Here is a 22,268-nt window from a genome sequence, read left to right as displayed (position 1 = left end):
AAATACATGGTATACTGATTTTACAGAAAGCACATAGGAAAGCCATATGCTCTTAAAATGGAAGGAGAGATTAGCTGCTTTTTAATATTAATGACAGTAATTCTTCAATAGTTGCACAAATCCTTCAAAAAATATCATTCCCTTTGCAGACAAGCTCTTACTGCAGTGCAGTGCAGTTGGAAAGGCTGGAAAGTCTCGTGTGGCTGCTCATTTGAGCTGTTCCCATTTCCACTCTTAAGAAAAACTAGAATGTCCTAATTCAGTTTAATAAAGAACAGATTGGACTTGGGGGAGGGGAAAGCAACAACGACACTGGGAGGGGAACCGAGCAATTTCTCCATTTCAATAAAGTTGAAAAATACAACAACAAAAAAAAAAACACAACAGAAAAAACAACAGTTGATCATCTCAGGCAAGTTTCTAGAAAAGGGGGAGGAGAAAGGAAGACAAACAAGCAATAACATTTTCTTCTCCTTTTGATCTAAGTTATAAGCAGAAAATGCATTCTGAGGCACTGGTAATTTAATGAAAACTTTTCTCCTAAAACTAACAGCACTCTTGTTATTCAAGAAGAAGAGGCTGAAGAAGAGGCTGATTTCTAAATAAAGCCAGTAACTCGATTTAGTTTAAGGGAGATAAAGTTCCACGAGTCCCAAAGAAATGAAGAAAGCTGCTTCAGCAACCCAGATCATCTTTGTTGTCAGTTGAACAGTGCTACAGTTTTGAGCTACTTTGAAGTGTTCTCAGAACTGTGACTGAAGCAGGTAGCACGTTATTTCATAAAAATGACATATAAAATGGTGTGATCATCTCACAATACTGATGAAAAATCGAAACAAAAACCTTGATTAGGGCCAGAAAGGCACTGGAATTGCATATCCCAAGACCAAGTGACCAAGAAGCTTATAGAAGACAGGATTTATTACAGGGGCTGATCAGCACTGACAAAAACAGATTTTTAATATTCACCAATACATTACTGCGTATTTGATCAAGGCAGAAGCTGTCTATGAAACTTCATTTGAAATGTCTTTACCCAATCCAGGTTTACTGACTGCATATATGAAAGAAATTGTAACAGCTGCTGCTGCTATATCAAGGGCAGTACTTCCATGTGTTTCCTGGAATATCAATGCATCCCCTTACCCCAATTGCCCTCAAGTTCATATTCTAGTTTGCTGGTATTACTGAATCGTGTAATTTATTTTTCCTCAGCAAGTCCCCAGCACAAAGATCATAAGGATAGACGGGTTAGACTTTGCCCACTACTTCACATCAAAATCTCTGCTCACTAGTGCTGAGCTGGGAGAGAAAGGGGGACATTTCATGCCTTCCCATTCAAACATAAATCCATCAGCTATCACTGTGGCCAGAGCAGCTGAGACACTATTTTAGCATAAGGTGAAAACCCTTATGCTACACTTCATCTGTTTCTTCGTGACCTCTACAGTGCTTATATTATGAAGCTTGTAAGGTGATCGACTTTTTCTGTGAATGTTGTGAAACAATCAGAGAACAGAGAACATGGGCTGAGATTTGCAAAAACAGGCAAGAAGGAAACATCCTGAGACAGATAAACAGCTAGAGAAAAAAAACAAACAAACAAACAAACAAAAAAAAACATTAAAAAAAGCAGGTAGAAGTAGCATTTGTGAAATACCATATGGATAAGCTTCCCATAGGGAGGTAGCAGCTATTTTGAGCCAGTGCCTCCCTCAAAGGAGGCCAAGCTTTCCAAAATCTTGCCAATGGACCCTCTGAAAAATCAATCCCTCTAAACACACTATGTTGGTACCTAGCTGTGGGGCCACAAAAAAACTGAATGGCTACGTGGAACTGAGCACCACAGCTTCTTTTCTTTTAATTATGGTAATGCACATTTTGTTTGCAGGCAATTTAGGCCTTTAGGAAACATATGAATGCATGGGAATCTCCTGTGCCATATGTACTGGAGCACATAAAATGTACTCCAATGTAGTGTCTTAGAGAATACAGTCAACATACAGCTAGCCTTATCTGAGAAGTCTGTCAATAAGACTACAGAGACTCAGAACCACAAATTTTGAGAAACAGACAGAAAGCACACACCGAGCCTCATTACATGACCTAGCCTCATAGAAAGTGGACACATGATGTTCCAACAGTACCTCATTTTTGATTACTTGTGAGACTGTTGTATCTTGCCGTGCTGTCTTCGCCATAACATTTCATGCCGTTCTCATTCTGTGATCTCAAAATGATGTATCTAAACATAAAGCAAAAGAACAGAAAACCATTTTTTAACCATTACCTTATAAAGTATCACCACCTCACTCCATAAGCAAGCCTGCAGAATGAGAATCCTATCACAACACAATCAAATATTAACTTCTATTCATTATGACATCTGTGCTACTCTGTTATTCAACTCAGTATTGTAGGGGATATCTCTCAGCAAGGCAACTCCCTCAAAGAACAGCAAGAAACCCCGTTTCCATATTGATAGTGAGAGACTGCTTTATTGTCAAATCTCTGGGACACATTCATAGTCCTTCAAATTACAAAGTAGTATCAGTAAATTCATCTTTTGTTCTTACTTACCTTGGCACCAACTGCAAAACGAAGAATAGGTTGACTCAAAAAATAAAACAAGATTGCGCTTGTATCACAGACACTGTAAAGATTTCAAAGGATCTTATGCTTTTCTGACAGGGCCCAAAGGCAGGCTAGATGTTGTCTCTGAGAGGAGACCTTGCTGTCCAACAGCTTGCAGCATGATTTAAACAAGAAGGTGTAGCATTCAGGAAGGGAGGGATTGATGAAAGTCAAAGATGTGGGCAATACAATTAGGTTGTCAACAAATTCAAAAGAGACACCTCGTCAAAGCATCTTAAATTATTTAAATAAAAGCGATGCATTTGCTTTGTTGGTGCTGCTGCCAAGACAGCTTTCAGGGAAGGCCATGAATGAATCACAGAACCACAGAATTGAAGGGGTTGGAAGGAACCTCTGGAGATCATCCAGTCCAACTCCCTGCTAAAATAGGTTGCCTAGAGTAGTTTACACAGAAGAGCATTCAGGTGAGTTCTGAATACCTCCAGAGAAGCAGACTTCACAACCTCTCTCAGCAGCTTGTTCCAGTGCCCTGTTTAAAGTTCTTTCCCATGCTCAGATGGAACTGTCCATATTCCAGTTTCTGTCTGTTGCCCAATGACCTGGCACTGGGCACCACTGCAAAGAGGCTGGTCCCATGCACTTGACATCTGCCCTTTAGATATTTAGGTTTTGGAAAGCTGCTGCAGCCATGAGACAACTGTATAAACAATGTCCCACAGGAGAAGGACACAGGTAACACCAGGCAGCTTGATCAGTATTTTCCTCCTTTCACCCATTGGCTTGTCATCTCCACACCTGATTCACCCACTGAAATTACTCTCTAAAGGCCTCTGATAATAGGTCCTAAGCACCATGACATAATTGCATATAGCAAGAAGAAACTTGTTGCCAAATCCAGTAGTTCCTTGAACAGTATAGCTCCCCTCCCTCACCCTGCCAAGGCATGGGGAAATGAATCCAAAGGGTTTCTTCACCCGGCCGAGCACTAACCTCTGCAGCCCATGGCATGATCCCCAGGAGCCAAAAGAAATTGAGGGGTTCACAGCACAATCCAAACAAATTTGATCCAAGTACACAATGCAGGAGAAAACAGAGCTCCTTACGAAGCCTAACCTATTCAAAATGTCCTTTTAAAGAACCCCTCAGCTGATAGTAAATAATGATTCCATTGCACAGAGACACAGGAATAACCAACTTCGGATGCAACCAAGTTTTTGCTTTTGAAGTTATTGTATTGGGTTACAGTAACTACAATTTGTTCATGCCTGAATTTCATTACGAATGTGAGCTGAAATGCTGCAGATATCTCAGAAAGCAAATAGTTCATTAGCTGCTTGCAATCTATCTGCTGATGGCTTTTCTCAGTGAATCCTAAATTGAAAGTATAACTTCTTTAATAAATATGCTGAAATAAGAAAGGTTATTATAAAGTCTCATCTATTTACTGCTTTATCCATCTCATTTTTTATACCAGTATTTCATATCTTTAGATGTCCAATGAACCTTCCAGATGACTGACTACATTTGGAACAGGATATACTCAGAAACATACGGAAAGCCCATGGTTAACTCTGGTAGCAACAAAAGCTGTTCAACACAGTTGTTTAGAACTTGCCAAGATCTGTTTAAGCTTCATTAAAAAATAACTGCTATATCATGAGTATCGACCACAGTCACACTACATAGTCTTGCTTGCTTTTTAGTTTATCCATCTAAAAATGTCAAAGCATTCTGCAGACAGACCATCCCAGGCAGCTTCCAAGAGAGGCCAGCCCAACTGACAGTGAGAAAAGCAACAACAGCAATGCCCCCAAAAAATCCTTTCCTTATTTTGTATTTCTTTTTGCTGCTTTTCTCTCTACACCACCTTTTTGCTCATTTCTTTCATTATATTGATTTATGCTGCTGAGTCATTCACCTCCATCAGCAGAGATACTGTAATACCCACATGCAGTTGTATGGAAATTAGCAGGCACATGCAGAGCTCTTTTGCGTAATACCACAGGTAAAGAACAAAACTTTGGGCACCTCAGAAACAGAGGTAGCAAACTAATGACTAACAAAACACTGAAAATAGCCCCAGTGTAATTAATGCAGAATAAAACCAAGCACCGCGAAAGTACGTAAAACTCACAAATGATGTTTTGATTCCTTGAAAATCGATTTCATTAAATTTTCACCAGCGTCTCATTTTTTAAATTTGGATTCAAAAACAGTCTAAATTAATATTTCTTCACCGTATTCTTTGGTTTTACTCCTACCCCACTTCTTAGATTCTAGATGGAACTTAAGCAGGGTAAGGAGAAGGGAAGGGAAGTCTTCAGCAACATTTACAAATTAAGAGCTAAGTCGGAGATCAGCTATCCCATACACACAATATAAATTATTCTTCTCTCTTCATTAGGATTGATGACACTGCTGGAAAATAAGGAGCACATAATACCTTTTATGGGAATGTAAAGCACGAGCGAATTAGTACAAAGAGAATGCAACTAAATCAATTTCTCATCTCAAGATAGTAATGAAGGCAATTTCTTGAACTCGACTACGTTTATACCATATTGATCAGCAAAGCTTCACACTTAAAAGTTAAACTAGTTATTTTTTCAGGGATAGAATGGAAGCTGTCAGTAAACTAGGCAAAATACCAAAGGACTGGGAGCTGCACACAGACCAGCTATGTTAAGCTTTGGAAACACAAAGCTTTCAGCTACCTGCAAGTTACTAGACAATGTCACAGGAAGACATCTAAACAAAGGCTATGTTAGTGGGTGCCTTCAGAGAACAGATTAAAGGAGAAGCAGAAGACACACAGGATCTCTATAAGGGATAGCATAAATGCCAGCACTGGTTCCACCACATATGGTTTTACCCTGCGGTAGCAGCTCAGGGTCAGCCTTTTTTCTGCAACACTTCCACTCCCCTCAGCTGCAGTCTCCATTCTGAACACACTGTGTTCCAAGACACTGATCCCCTCCTGGATGAACTGCTGTTGCTCTGAGGCCCAGTAGCAGGCTGGGATGAGATAAAGCTTTGTCTGGAAGATGAAGCTGCAATGCCCTCCCACCACCATGAGCAGGTGCACTGAGAAAACCATGCAAGTATGCCTCATGCTATTTGAGTTTGTACAGCATTGCCCACATGCTCCTATGAGCAGTGCTACAGCTGCAATTACAGCAGTTTAGACACGGGAAAGCTAGACAGATCGAACAAAGATGAAGATATTCATATTCTCTGTCAAAGTAAAATGACTTACAACATTTAGTGCTAGTAGTGCCAATGGTGATGAGGAGACAGTTGGGCTAGATGATCTTATAGATCATTTCCAACCTTGTGATTCTATGATTCTATGAACATTGGACACACAACATATAGGATAGTTACCATTCTTTCTTGAACATGATGGACTTGCATATCAACTGACATCAGGAACTTAACTGATGTGCAAGAGTTAGTAACTCAGATTCTCCACGTACCATCAGAGCATCCTTAGAGTACACAGGAGTAATTAGTTATTTCTCTTCTCCTGCCCAGTGGCAGCCTAACTAATTGTAAACAAATACCAGCTGATAACTTCCCAAAGTTGAATAAGCCTATTTTAACTGAATGAGACAAGAGTTTTCTCCACTGTATCTTCCATTATTTCCATTACAACAAGAGAGAGCATCCTTTTATCTGAACTGGTTTATCTCAGTTAAACAGTCTTTAAATTATGTTTGGAAGAGAAAAAGGGAAAATAAACCATCTTAAGATAAGGAACATAAGAACAGTAGAAGAATACATAAGTTAAACACGCAATACCAACAAAGAACATAATATCAAGCAACAAAACAGGAAACAAAAAAGTTGGAAGTACATGAATTATCGTCATCAATTGTGTAGCATTAAATTTGTTCACTTAACAAATACAGTCTCTCCTTTGATTCAAATTAGGCTTTCAGTCCACACCTTATTATCTCCAGAAATTCAAATGCCCTTCTGAGGATTGGATTCTTCATGTAGGCTAGACTTTTTTTTTTATGTGCTCATCTCTACAACTTCAAACGTTTCAGCAATGTTGCATTCCATTGAGTTCCACAGCTAATCTCTTAGACAAATGGCACATCTCACAGATGGGATGCTACAATACAGGTAGATTACAAATTCCAGAATCAGCTTTTCACATGCAGGATCTGGCACTTCAAATAACAGATGCTGTACAATATTAGATTTTGTTTAAAGCAGTCTTGAGTCCAGCTACTGGTTAGATGCCTGCCAGCCACACAAGCAAATGGATGACTAAGGTGAAACCCAGGAACAGACCACCATGGACACTGCTGATGACTACCTGGGAGACGTCCACTTTCAATGACACATCATACAGCTGCTCTGTGTCACTGCCCAGAGGACAAACCAGCTCTGTGGGCAACTTTCAGCTTGTCCTATTCAGAAGACTATTCTTTGCTACAATTGCTTGTATCTTTCATTATGTAAACGCAAATAATTGCAGCAACAAATTTGAGATCCAACATAGTCTTTTTCTACTGGAGTCTAATGATTCTTTAATCTTCACAGCAAACCCACCATATGTACAAAGCTGGGCAGGAAGGTTATAAGGAAAAAAAAAAGTTTATAGGTTCCTTATAAAGTGCATGTAGGTATAACAAGGAGTTATAAAAGCATATTCTCATTCTGGTGTTTAATGTTAAAAAGGTAGCTTAATATCTTCTTACCTACATGTTGTCACTTAAAAAGGATATTCCATTACAGAACTGTCTAAAAGTTAGAACGGTTCTTCGGTCTGCAACATGGACTCAACACAGACCAGTCAAGGTGAACAAAGTAAAATTATACCAGTAATAGGCTGTCATCTGCTGGGGGAAGGAGTGCTGGCACGACGCTTATCTGAGTTTGACAGGCATTTGCTGACAGAAGAATCTCAGATTCTGACACTCCTTTTCCATCCCCACCTTTGAAATGTGTTTCAGCAGTTAGAGCCTTCCCTACCTATTTCTACAACTCCTGCACTCAGCTGCTTCCTTTTCCCTTCTCTTAATTCCCAAATCCAGTCCTTTCCACTTCCAAGATCCACATTCTTCTCTTGTTTCCACACCACACTTCATCCCTCTGGTACCAGCGCTAGTCTGCCCTCTTTGACTTCTTCTCATCTCTTCCAGCCCAGCTTCCTTCAGCTCTACAAAATACACCTCTTATTTCCAGGTGGAATTTGGATAGTACCTGGGCCCAGCGGCAGACACAACCTTCAAGTGTACAAGGGAAGGCCTTCCCTCCACTGGACATGACACTCATTACGTGTTTACCAAAGTTCAGCTCTGCAGAACATGGAAATATGGAAGACATTCATCACATGAAGGATGTTTATGAAATGAAGATGTGAAACTGCATTTTGCAAATCTGACATGGCACAAGATTTTTTGACAGGGTTGCCAAGAGGCTGAAAACTCATAAAAGCTCAAAAAAGCTGCAAAGGAAACCTAGAGCCACATTATTGGTAAGATAAAGACCATAAAAACCATAAAGAATCAAAATCTATTTCCAAAAGCAGTCAACATCAGATTATAAATAATGGAGAGTGAAAAGAAGGAAAAGATGCAACAATATCTTGAATGAACATTTAAAAGAATATTCTTTCCCAGCCTCCAATGACCCTGCAGCTTCTCCAGTCAGAAGTGGCACCTGTTTAACTGCCTGTGAACCCATCCCTTAGGTTTAGGACCCATGCCGACAGCCAGTACACATGGCCTCCAATCACAGTATCACAGTCCAAGAGCTGCCCAGGAACCACTGCTCTTCCACTTTGCAGCTCCCTAACATTCATTTCACCCAATGTTCCCCACTCCCTTCTTCATGACATCTGTGATTTTTGTAGGTCTCATGACGAACACCTCCCTGACTGAGGACTGCTAGTAGCTTTCTGTGCCTCTGTACTTTAGATTTTTCTTCTTCAGAGCATTTTGTGGTTTGGGGGAGGTGACAGGGAAGGCGAGGAGATGCCAGAACTGCACACAGTACTCAAGACAGGTGAACATCACACATTTACACAGCGGCACATTGATGCTTTCTGTTTTGTTTTCTATTCCACCACTAATGAATCCTGACAGTCATTTTACCAATAATTATGCTGCCATTTTTACAGAAAACTAACTACAAAACCCCTTTCGAGAAGAGCAATGCCTGGTGCAGAATTTGTCTCAGCATACACAGAATTGTGACCCCCCTCTCTTCTTCCCACATGCATTACTTTCATTTATCTACAAGCAATTTCCTCTGGCATTTTATCATCGAATTCACTCAGTACAAGGAGTTCTCCTGCAACACATTGCTGTCAGCTCTTCTCTTCGTTATTCTTAATATCCTAAGCCCACACTCTTGCAAAATTTCAGTTTCCTATTTAAACTATGAGGCGACTGAAACTGTTCAAACAAATCATCGCCAAGAACGACAGCAGTAAACAACCCTACTTCTCTGAAAAACCCTCAAATATCACTTTCCCTCAGCAAAATTACTGGAAAACAACCATTCTCCTAAATGAAATTCCCCAGTCACTCAAAAATTCTTCAAGCAGGCACTCCCCTTAACAAGCTTTAACCCTAATTGTTTCAGTTTGATAGTCAAGAGCTCAACAGCTGAAGGCTTGGAGCTATCACACCATGCCAATATGCCAGCTCTGCCCTGAGAAGACAAAGCAGGGACTCCACAGCTGAGGAAACACAACTATTAGGTCAAAACAAACAAACAAAAGCCCACAACAAACAGAACAAACAAGCAGACAAACCTAGAACTCTAAACAGCTACTGCTCGGTTCCAGATTTTCCATGCAGGAGGTAGGAGGGGAAAAAAAACCCACCCCTTTGCAGGCAGAATCCTATGCAGCGCCAAGAATATTTTGAAAGACAAGATGTATAATAACTTCTTAACTGAATATTCATTTTTAAATTGAAGGGAAACATCTTCAGGGAGAGTGGGCGTAAAGAACGATTTCTCCTCAGCCATCGCGCTATTTATTAAAGGCTGTGAATACCCAAAAGAATTCAGCTTTGGCCTTTGTACTGTACACTAACAAGCTTAGTTTACTGACATTCACATCGCATATGGAGCTCTGCTTCAAATGACTCCTTTGAAAGGGTCAATTAAATCAGACAACTGGAGATTGAACAACCAACAGAGCTAATTAAATTCCTAAGTCCTATTTGTGTATTTATCCAAATCTTCCTTGCTATTCCTGCTGAGAAGTGGAATGGGCTGGACTGGGAGGCTGAGTGAAAGTCTGCTTTTCTTCCTCTATAGTTACTGATCAGTTTGGAACAAAATTTTAGGCATTAAATCAATGCAGCTAGTGGTGAAATTTGTCTTACTGTGACAGAAATATTCCATTTTCCCTTGCTTACATTTTAAATCGCTTTCTGATATACCAGGTTATTATTTTTTAGCCCCTTTGGTTCCTTACATAATTAAATGCTGTGCCATTCAACTTTTAGAATTACTTTTACCATTTTCAGAGGAATGCTGACACATAGAAGCTTTCTCAACTTTATGTGATGAATTTTTTCCTCCCAAGTATTAGCTCCACTGAGCATCTTTTTATTCATTATATTCAAAGCCCTTGGCTATCCCTATACAAATCTCTTTCTTCCCCCATATAGGCTTTTCTCTGCAAAAGGTGTTATTTGCTGATCCTCACGTTCCTCCACAACTGTTCCATGTAATCAGAAACAGCACACACGCACACACACAAAAAAAAAAAGGCAAAAGAAATATGCTCTCATACCATGGTGCCTTCAGCTTGCAGGCAAGGGAGAATGGCCAAGCAAGCAAAATGTAATGACTCATTTTTGTAAGAATTTCAAATTTTGCATTTTATGGTTGCAAAAACCAACAACACTTCCCAAATATCTCCTAGGTCAGCTATCAACATTTTGCTTGATATTGACATAGATACAAAACCTCTGAAGATTTGCCCACAGACCTGTACAATTTGTCTGACTGCCTAACATTTACAGCATACCTGTTCCAGGTCCCTTCTAAGTTAGCTTTCAAGGTAATTCCCACATTAACTGCAGGTCCAGCAGCACAACTCTCAATTTTGTGATGCTGTGACAAATCACACAGGACACCTTACAAGAATACTTAACCAATGAAGTAAAAAAAAAAAACAAACCACGCATTACTCTGCAAGGAGCAAGCTCATCCTGCTTAACGCTTACCTGAGAGAAACATAAGCAGAGAAACAGATGAGGGTAATTTTTTCTTTCCCAGGTAGGCTATAGAGAATTATTTTGGCCACTGTCTGTGTCATTGGTTTGTCTTAGTTTTTAGTCTGGGTTTTTAATCTTTTTAGTTTGTGGACAATCAAGGGGGAGGGCAAGGGAGAACAGAAGAGCACCATAAGGAAAGCCTTTTAGGATAACATTTTGTTTCTGTCAGAACTGCCAGCTAGTTTCTTGGCAGAACAATAGGATGCAGTTTCCACAGATCACCTAACAAGCAGCAGGGAGGAAACCTTGATAGAAGGCACAGCCAAACACCATTGGATCCTCTCCCAGAAACAAACTAAGAAACAAGAAAGTGATAGCAATAAACTTATCTGTCACCTATGGCTCTACCTTACATAACAGCTGACCAAGTCATCCTTCAGAATTCCTGGCACGTTATCAAGCATCAAACTTTTAAGTGAAAACAATTTATGCCTGACCATTTCATAGTATTTTTAGCAATATTACAAAACACTTGGCACACTGTCACGGTTCAAGAAGTAAAAGGCTCTGCCCATAGCTCCACACTGCCCACCCAGTGCCCTGGCACGGCACTCTGCACAGGGATGATGAGTGGGGGCTCGAGACAGGAAGCCAAGGATCAGCTCTCTTTTCAAGCCCCATTTCTGTCTGAGGTCACAGTGACCCTATTCTAGCAGGAATTACACATAATCACCCTCTAAGCAAGTGGACCTGTGCCAGCTGAACCTCTCAAAAGTTTTGTTTGCTAGAAGGTTTCAGAGGACATATTCTAAGATCCTGTTTACTTGAGTCCACCAGGTTCCCCTCTGGAATAGCCTTTCACACTGCTCATCAGTTTCTCAAGCCATTAGATCTCTGCTGATATCTGAGATTTCCCATCTGCGGTCATCTAGAGACACCTCTCTGAATTACCTCTATAAACGGTCTGCAAAAGATCAACAACATCAGAACAAGCTCTATAACTTTAAACAAATTAGGTAATATGCCTAGCATCAATTCTGCTCAGGAAATCTTGCATTCAATACTGTGTTATTCTGATGCCCATGAATCAAGCTTCTAGACTTACACTCCAAAAGTCAGCGAAGCAGATGAAAGTGTTCAAGAAGCAGTGCTAGTTACCCCAGTATCTCTTTATGGAGCTTGCCTTCATTCTGAGCTCTCTGAAAAAGTTTCTCTCAAATAGATATACACTATTTTTACAACAACATTTCTCATCAATCATTTTTTTGTGGATATTAAATTTCACAGTGCGCTATCTGGAAATCTAGGCTGGTCCAGATTGTGCTTTCAAAGACTCACCCTGTAATTCTCCTACCCGTTTGCAGAAAATGCATTTTATCCTCCGATTCAGAAACGCATAAAAAGATTTTCTGTGGTTATCTTCCCATCAGAGTATTTATTTACTGCAGTGTTTACATGTACTGCAAGCCATCTGATGAGGAAACGGAGGGAAAAAAAAGCAACCATCATCTTTAGAATACATCATTTCTGACATCATCTCTACTTAGAGATCAACACAGTTTTGGGTTTTTTTGGAGGATAAAAGTAAGCGACAGAGACTTCAGTTTTTCATCATTTACTGAATCTCTGGGATGCAAGGCCCACTTACCATCAAGGCCTAGATACAAGCTGAAATGCTAATTAAGGACACAAAAAAGGTAATCTTTTTCAATAATTAGTAAGCAAGCAATTCTCAGAAGACTGTTATCTGATTTATCACAGGATTCTGGAAAGAAAATGGTGGTGCTGACACACTCGTGGTTTCCCTTCTGCTCACTTTTCTCTTACAGCAGCCTCAAGCTCTCTGGAGTATCTACACAGGAGATCTAACTAGAAAAGTAATTTGTGACTTGGACTAGGGTGGATGCTAATCTCCCACTCCACACATCCTTGGGAACTGCCCAGGAAACAGTAGCTACAGGCACTGTGACCAAAGGATGAAGAAGTGATGACACGAACCTCAGGTAATTTTAGTTCCAAATGCAGACTTCTTTATGACTGAAGTATGCAACAGATAATGCCATTTTTAACAGCCCTCACCACCACAAATACCAGCAAAGATAACTTGGGGCTGGAGTGATGAAGGAGGACATGCTCTAGGTTGATTTAAAAACCACAATTAAAACAGGAGGTAGAAACAGTTGCAACAGAAAAGGAAGGTGAAAAACTTCATGAACATGCTGAGCAAGCCAGAAGTAAAAGCAATTCTCACAATACCAACCAAGCCTGAGCAGTCAGCACTTCAGCTCATAGTCTCCACAAAGCTTAAACATAGACACGAGAGAAGTTTGTGGGTGCAGGCACACAGAGGCACAAGCGTCCAAGAACCAATGAAAATGGTTCTCCAATGAAAAATATTCCCACTGAGTGCGTGGTGGCACATCTCTGGGTGAGGACTGGCATTGCCACGCTGTGGCCTGAAGATCTCAAAGAGGTGAAAAGCTGTGCCTTTGTGCCCCTGCACTTAGGAAGGCTGCTCTGTAAGTAGTGCCTCCGATTCTATTACATTACTAAGTCAGAGGTGGATGTTGGTGGTACGGCAGTAGAGGTTAAACCTTCCCAACAATATTCCATTACATTTTGTTGCCATGCAACAGATGGCAGCAGAGGGGCAGTTTGATAAAATGGCATCTGATACGGAAGTGCTTATGGAACAAAAGTGTGTCACTGAATTCCTTCGTGTGGAAAAATGGCATCTACTGACATTCACTGACAATTACTGAATGTTTATGGAGATGAAATAGTGGATGTGAGCACACTGAGGCAGTGAGTGGTGCATTTCAGCAGTGGTGACAGCAACAGTGGGTCACCTCTGCTGGGTCAGATTGTTAGGAGCAGAACATGCAGGCTCTTGTTCATCTCTGGTGAAAATGCATAGCTAGTGGTGGTGACTGCATTGAAAAGTAGCATTTTGTAGTTGAGAATCTGTTCTACAAAACAGTGTTATTGTGATCTCTGTATCGATTGTAGTTTCCATGGAAATAAATAGGAGGCAATACTTTCAGAGCATAGTATATAATGCCAATGGCACAGCATCTGCATTCAATGCTATGGAAACACCACTGCAGATCAAGAAAGAAATCCACTAGAGGCAGTCTCAATAATACTGTATAGAAATGAATCCATTGTTAACAAAAAGATGAAAAAAATTCTTCTAAAAGCTGGCAAGTCCCAGCATTGCACTGCACCATTTAAAAGTCAAGATTTCCCCTCACCAACAGCAAGGTTGATGGGACACACAAGGTGAGTGAACCCAGTGCAGCACCGGGGCATTTCACAACAGCCGTCGCCTTAGACTTCTTCTAAATAAGAAAGGCATCAGCCCATCTTTACTGCATGAACGTAAGGTAAATGTTCAAATGCTGGTCACATCTGACACAGACATCAAGCAGAGACCTTATGAAGAAGGCTACAATATCATGGGTGGTTTTTCTCCTATGGATAGATAGCCTTCAGTAATAGAAGTGCTCCTTCTTCTTGAAACAGAGTTCTTATTACCATGCTTCAGTTAGAAGGACAAGTGCTGCCAACAAACAATTTAAGTATTGCACATATGATTTAAACTTACCTCCAAATACTTGACATACAAACATTTCTTTTTTATGCTAAGAATTAGGCCAGAACATCAACTTGTGCAACGTGTTTGTTTTTAATAAGCAACGGACCCCAGAAAAAATAACAACTAAAAATCAAATAGTCTCTACTGAAATTCAGAGATGAGGCTTCCTCCTTTGTCATGAGACCGAAGGTTATTGAAAGAGTACTGTTTTTTTGCCATGTTCTTAACACTCCTGGACTGCAAATTCAAGCTACGTACATTACTAGCAACTGTCTCCAGAAAACATAGGACTACTTAAATCATAAAATCCTGAGATGATTAGACCTTAGATTTCTCTCATGTGAGGCTTCTGATGAATTTATCGAGAAAGGCAAGATTTGAGAATGCTCATACTTCTCCACAAGCCAGAGACTAGCAAGTGTGTTCTGCTCATCCTCTCCATCTCCAACAGCTATGCAGCTTCACTGTACAGTCTGTGGCTGAACACAATTTTAATTCTCAAGGGGATTACACAGTTTATTTAACCTGGAGAAAAAACCCGATAGGTTAACTCTCTGGACATGATTGTAATGGTCTGCTGCCAAAGGTGTAGGTCTTTCACATATGCAAGAGACGGGCCTATTTCAGATGCTCCCAAGCACAGAACATCTAGTCAGCAAGAGGTTTCTAGCTCATGCCGACATTTTCCTTACTTCTACCAGACCTTACGTCTACTTCTGAGCTTCTTACATGCTTTTAACAACACGGTGATGCTTGGTGAAAAATAAAATCACTACCAAGACACTGGACTCACGTGGACTCATTGGACTCATTGTACTGTAATTTTAGCTATGTCCATAAATGAATAAAGCCTCCTGAGTGTTGGGCTAAGGTCAGAAGGAACTTACTCTGGAGTTCAGAACGTGACTATTGCCAGTGAGTTCAAGACTTTTGTAAAGTCCAAAACTCCAAGATTTAAAGTCAGATGGAAAATCCTGACATACTTTGGCGTTTTCACTCCACTTCCACGCCTAAAAGCTCACCACAGATGGCTAATTCTGGCCTCATGTGGCTGTTAGCATCTCTTTATCTGTAATAAGCATGTGAAAGGAAAAAACATGGTAGCCTGGTGAATGAGTAAGAAAAGAACGTTCTTCCAATTCCTCTCCGTGATGCTTTAGAAAACATCATCTATATCAATCAAACACCTTGCTGAATGACTCATGACTGTCGTATCTGAACTAAATAGTACCATGCCAATAAGCAGAATCAGAACATTAAAAATTATATAACTACAGATGATTAAAGTGTATGAGTATTATGAATTCTGAATCTCAAGAATGGGTGACATACTGCATTGCATCTCCTTAACATTGGAACAAAAAAAACCCCATATATTTACTGGCATACCACCTGCCTTTACAAAAATAGGAAAAGTAATATTCATCACAAGAGGCAAGAATTCAAGACGTTAGGTAGCCTGCGATGAAAACACCGAGCACAGCAGATAATACCAAATCAGTTAACTGAAGAACACCAAAACAGTCATTTAACAAATAAAAACTTGACTGTGTTTCCAAATTAGCAACCAACTGGAATTACACTTATTTGCTGTTTTAAAATAAGCAAGGAAGCAGATACACAGAGATCTGGATTCACCCACCCTCAGATACATCGGGTTTTAGCATTTAGGGAGAACTGAAGAAAATACACCACCTCTTTTCTCTTGATTTAATGTTACATTTGGCACAAATCTTCACGCTCAGAAAGAGATTTGGCTAGACAACAGATGGAGTATTCCATTAAAACACAAGTGGCAAAATGTGCCCACCCTTCCAGTCAAAAACAGCAAATCAGTTCACAGTAACATCTGTCTGCAGATCACAAGATGCTCACATGGATGCTTTCCCACAAAATATTTTTTTCTTACTCTTGTCTAGAAATGTACTTGTTTATAAGTTAATTCTGAAATTAAGGAGAAAAAAAAAGAATTAAAAAAAAAAGGTGAAAAGGCAGCCTCTGGTATTATTTGCAGCAACATTCAGCTACCCAGAAAAGCCAGAGAAACTTCAATAGCTTCAAAGGCAGGCAGATGTACAAAAGCTTATGAATGTCCAACAAGGCTCCGGAGCACGTGGTTCAGTAACAAGTGATTGTTTCCAGGTAAGTGTAACTAGGAGGAAGAAAACTTAGTTTGCTTTAGGAAGAGATGTGGCAACATTTTAGAAAAGAAGAAAGAAAGAAAAAACAGCATATTAATTGTAATGCTTCTGTACTTCTGCTATATTTCAACTAGAAACCACTTCATTTAAAGCCCTCAGTTCAGCAGCAGGCACCCCAATGAGCACATTTTTCATGGTGCAATTTCTTAAACAAATAAATGCAAAGGTAACCCTGGAGTGGTTTGTTAACCTATATAATTAGTCAGGAAACAAACAGTACAAGTGAATAACAATCATGTTAAACGCATTCAGAAAGACCAGGTGACTCAAATAAATAAATAAATAAATAAATAAATAAAATTCTATGACAAGCACATTTACCCCAAAGAACTATCTAAAATAGGTCTTTTTTTTTTTTTTTTTCAAACAAACGTATGAACATTTTTCATAAAGGATAATTAGCATTTCAACAGCAATTTACAAAAACTCCCTCTCTGCCCTCAAAACGAAGATGTGGCCACCACAGGTAGAAATCTGTCCCTTATGCTCAGCAAGTCAACTCTCACTGATCTCAGTCAGATGGAGGAAGAGCCATAACAGGTTCAGCACCGTTTTTACTATTTGCAGCTAGAGCAGGATATGGGAGGTGCACAGGAGGAGCATTAAAGATAAGTGGAGAAGCACACATGTAGGAGAATTAATGTTTCTGAACAGCAGCTGAAGTATCTCCCTGAAACCAGAGCAGCTCACCAAGGACAAGCCTTGCATCTTCAGAAAGGAAATCCTTGAAACCAGTGCCTCACATTTGCAGCTGGATTCAGCCTGGTGGTGGTGGAAGGTAGAGCCCCTGCAGACCACCTTGTGCACTCCTCAGATGAGCAAGGCACAGCCTGGTGCTGCACTGCCCGCGTCCTTCTCCCTCTTCAGCTGATGAACCCACAACTTTTCTCACTATTGCTGCGAAGTCAGTCGTCAGCCATGAACTGCAGTGATAAAGAGCAGACCTGCTTGCTCAGTAGAAGGCATCACCTAGAATTGTGCCATGTTATTCCTCCCAGCCCCTCTGCATTGAGAGTGAACTCAGCCATGCTAAATTTCCATCAGCCAACTACTAGCCCTGTCCAAGCTGTTACTCTTCTCAGAAATGTAACATCATGGGGAAAGACTCCTGGACAATTTTTCATTTCATTTTTAAAATGGAAACAAAATGTATTTTGTCTGTTAGCAGCGCTTTTCCAAATCATGCCATATTCCAAACTTTCCATCTCTTGAAATTCATGAGACTGCAACAAGCACACACACTATCTCAAATCTGCTGCTCTCCATCTCATCAGTTCACTTAAGAAATAAATGCCTAAAAAAAAAAGAATCCCAAATTTGGATGTTCCTTTGGCAGAATATTTTGAGACAGTTTCTAATATCCTAGAAAATCCCTATCAGCAGGTGTTAGTGGTGCAGAAATGGGATCTGTTCACACAGATGCTCACGTGCTAGCAAGCACTGTACCAAAAGGAGTAAGTCATGTGTGTTATTTACTGCACACCATTTGACTGAGTAGTTTCAGTTTGTATTCTGATCAATTCACAAAGGCATACTGCATATACAGAAGAAATGTGAGGATATATTGCTTTAAGATGTAAACATTCCTCCAAGGGCTTTTTTTTTTTTTTTTTTTTTTGTAAAAGATTTTTTTCACTGGGCAAAAAATAAAAATAAAATACCCAGTATTTCATGCCAATGCCTTCACTGTTCACCCTGAAGACGTCTCACTTGACAACCCTGGCGATGGGATGCCGCTGATACCACCACCAGCTCAGTTGCCTTGTCCCTCCGGGTTTCCCACACACCTAACAAAAAGAAAAAAGGTCCCAGAAAAGGATGTGACCCGGAGCACTGAAGTTAAATTCCTGCTGAGCTGCCCTGAAGAAGGGCCCCTCTGTCGTTACTGATTGCAAAAGAAGCCTAATCAAATCAACTGATCAAGCCTGAAGCCTAAAATTAGAATTGTAATGCATAATAACTACTGTTACTAGTACTCCTGTCTTTTGCCGTTGAGACCATAAACTGAAATGGCAGTAAGTTCAAACCTTTTTTTCCTTTTTTAAACTAATAGGTTTTCAGGGACCAGATGTCCCTGGTTTTCTAGATAGGCTGAGGTACAGTAACCCATTGCTAACAAAGACAAGAGATGCACTGCTGCATGTTATGAGAAAGTAGACCGACACGAGGCAGGTGCCATGGTACAGAATGCAGAGTAAGCAAAAGCTTCTGTAAGGCCCAACACTTTCCTGTTGTTACACTGGAGAACAATGAGACTGCCACCTCTGGAATTTTATTTCACACTAAAACACACAAAACTCACACACCCAACTGAACAGCTCCCAAACACACCCCACACCCAAACACTCAGGCAAGTAAAGTTGCCCACCCACCCCGAGCCCTTTAAAAATACCCAAATTAGAATGACCTCAGGACATACCGAAGTGCTGTGTGCACTACCAGACCATCGTCGCAGCAAAGGCTGAGCAGCACCTTCAGCACAAGGTGCAAGGCACCGAGCCTGGCCTTTCTCACAGGGCAAAGAGAGTTTTTGCAAGAATCTCGGCAGCCCTTAAAGCTGCTGTCATGTGTCTGGAGAAAAAAAAATCCCAGCACCCAGTACCACTCCCACAAAAAAGGGGATAGAGCTTGTTCTTATATAAGTATGTATATTATTTAACACTCAAAAACAACAGTTCCATCATATCTATGCAAAGCGGTGAGGAGCTGAAGGAGAGAAGAAAAAATATATATATTTATACTCTTGCTATATCTATTGTATCTATCCATTTTGTTTATTTGCCTCAGGGTAAGTCAAGGGCCCTCAACACACTGCAGAACAAGGACCAATATCCATTCTCCTTTTCTTCCTCTGTAGCACAAGGTAGACTGAAGTGGGAATAGATGCAAACATTATGTGAATTATAAACTGTTATTTCCTAGGAAATTATCTTTTGCATCCGGAAATAAGGAAAACACCTTACAGGTGAGGTAAACAATTACATGCCACCATCTTTTCAAGCAAACAACTGATCCTGTTCTTGTGATTATCTAAATGAGTTTTGCTTAAACAAACACATGCTGCTGAGATGCACACATTGCTTCTGAGGTGGATGTGAAGGAGAAGGCCTAGGTAACAAAAATAGCTTTCAAATAGATGTTAGTATATTCACGTTGCAAAGAACATAAAAGGAGGCAGGAAGCAGGGGAGGGAAGCGTCTCTTTCATATCATATTTAAGTGACAGTACAAGTAACAGTGACTTTCTTCCTGAACTGCTAAAAGATATGGGTCCATTGCATAATCCAGCAATAATCTTGTAAATTCTATTCAGATTTTTTTCTGAACATTACAGGAATTCACAGAATTAAAAGCAAAAATCAGGATTTTTTTTTTTCACTCATCACTCAAAGAAACAGATGCAAAATAGAGCAAGTTTTCCTGTAAAAACAGCTCTGTCCTACTTTGTGAACTAGTTATTCCTAACTGCAGCAGCCTCCCCTTGCACAGAATATTCAGTAGTGCTAAGAAGATTCTCCATCTCTACAAATTAGATATGATAAACAAGTAGGTTTATTGCAGACACAAATCCACACGCAGCAGTGTAACAGCTGGCTGATGAAAGCAGATGTGTCTGCCTATCTCAAGCCCAAACTCATTTGGACGAGCAGCACTAAGAAGAGGAACCCAAGGGAAAGGAGAAGAGGCACAACTTGGCGAAGAACTCAGAACAGGGTGAAGGGAATGACTGCACACATTTTTAAGATTTCTTCCTGGCAAAAAACTTGGACTAAGATAAATTTCACTGACATTTCTGCAGATAAAGGGAGAAAATTCTCTGGAGATTCAATGTGAAAAGTTATTTAAAACATGCACAAATTTCATTTGATAGTCAGCCTTTCAGTCAACCTATTTTCTGCACTTCAGTGGAACAGGGAAAAAATATTTAAATCCTTAAAACACAGTATGGAAAAAGCATTTTCAATTTCAGAATGGTATTTTTAGGTCCAGATGGAAAGTATCCAGCAAGGATACTTTACCTCAGTGACATCTTAGATGGTCTGTATGAAAAGAATGTATCCAATAAGCAGATAACTCAATGCCAACAATATAAAGAAAAAAAACAAATGCAAGTCAAATTCAATTCTACTCGAAGATGTGGGTTTCTAAAGTACCACAGGAAAAAAAGAAGGCAAAAAGAAAAGCCATTTCTGCAGTAAAAACGAAAGAATAAGGCCTTGCAGTATTAAGTTATTTAATACCTCAGTGCTATAAGAAATTTAAAAATGAGCAAAACTCAAACCTCCTACAGATAACTTTCCCTGCAGTAGTTTCAAGGCAGAACCAATGCCTGTTTGCATGAACAAAACCCTCTAACTGTAAGTCACATCACCTGGTCAGGAACTGCGTCTTGCAAAGACAAGTTGCTGTAACCTAACTCCTGAGCTTCAAAGAAACTAAGAAATCTTTCACACATTTTCTGTAACATTTCCTTGAAGAGATCTCAAATCATCCCCTCAGGTGCTACCATCCTACACTAATCCAACCAGACTGGGATGCTACCATAAAGTACCTCCAAACGACCACAGAAGCTGGAGAGTTCTCACATTTGCTTGCCTTTGTAGTACTTACTTGAGAAAGATGAACATGTATTATTCTGCAAACTTAAGTAAAGTCAAAAGCCTGGTAAACCTCACTTCATGTGAAGGAGAGAATGATACATTTGCACACTAGAGCAGGCACGTCCAACCCATGGGTTGCATGCAGCCTGGCAGAGCTCACACAGGGTGCAGAGCAGTGCCAACTTGAGTTATGGCATGTAAGTTTATGGATACAGTGGCTAAAACACAGTCCTGTGAGCAGCGAAAATATGCAGCTGTACTTTCCCTTGTGATAAAGGAATCTGAGAAGAGGCTTCAAGATTGCCAAAACATCAATTTTTTTTTGTTTATTTGCGACTCCATTTTCAGTAGACTCAAATACATTACTCAGGAATTTTTAAATGGAGCCTATAGAGTTGCAATCCAAAATTCCAGCTAGAACCTCCCCAGAAAAACCAAGCCACAAGACTCCTTCAGGTAGACACATAGTAGAGCAAGACATACACAGTCACTAGAAATAGTTTGAAAGATGTAGAAAAACAGTTCTCTGCATTCAAAATGAACTAACCATAAATAACGTGCTTAGGACATAAGAAAGGGCAATGCAAACAAAGTAATGTCTTGAAGGTGCATGAGTTGCAGATTTGATGCATATAATTCAAATATTTTCAACAGGATATAATTCCCCAGCATAATTTCGTCAACAGAGACAGAATTTCTACTTTTTTCTTTATTGCTCATGAGTATTTTGGACTTCTCAATGTAAGTACATATTTTAAAAGGCTATGAATTTGACTCGCAAACAATACTTGACAAAATCCTTTTGGGCTACTAGGAAAATTGAGTTTCATTAGGAAGAGCATTTATGTAGATTGGAAAGCAGCAGAGACGAAGAAAATACCTAAGAACAAAAGAAATAGCTTTCAATAAGGCAAGAAGAGATCAAGGGAGGGGACATCCTCAGCTCTGCATCAGGCAAAGCAGTATTTCTTATACCCTTAAACAAACCGGAAAGAAGGCAATATGTCCTCTTCTCCCCATCCCACAATAAAAACCCTGAAAAGCTGAAACTGACAGGCGACAAAATTATTTACAGTTGT

At 40.0% G+C, this 22,268-nt stretch overlaps 1 protein-coding gene across 3 annotated transcripts in view; it reads right to left on the bottom strand.

Annotated features, from left to right (window-relative positions):
- The window catches only part of TRERF1 (transcriptional regulating factor 1), a 98,683-nt gene that overhangs the window by 28,493 nt on the left and 47,922 nt on the right, over nucleotides 1-22,268 (bottom strand). For all 3 annotated transcript variants that reach the window (XM_042817577.1, XM_042817587.1, XM_042817582.1), the window contains exon 3: nucleotides 2,148-2,245. The gene's annotated coding sequence lies outside the window, so the exon portion shown is untranslated. The remainder of the gene's footprint in view (nucleotides 1-2,147; nucleotides 2,246-22,268) is intronic.

Source organism: Centrocercus urophasianus, unplaced genomic scaffold (assembly GCF_019232065.1).
Source record: "Centrocercus urophasianus isolate 14NV4802_14NV808 unplaced genomic scaffold, USGS_Curo_1.0 seq_10, whole genome shotgun sequence".
In the NCBI taxonomy this organism is placed as follows: Eukaryota; Metazoa; Chordata; class Aves; order Galliformes; family Phasianidae; genus Centrocercus; species Centrocercus urophasianus.
The sequence above is the reverse complement of the archived record's forward strand: the minus strand, read 5'-3'. Positions and strand labels throughout refer to the sequence as shown.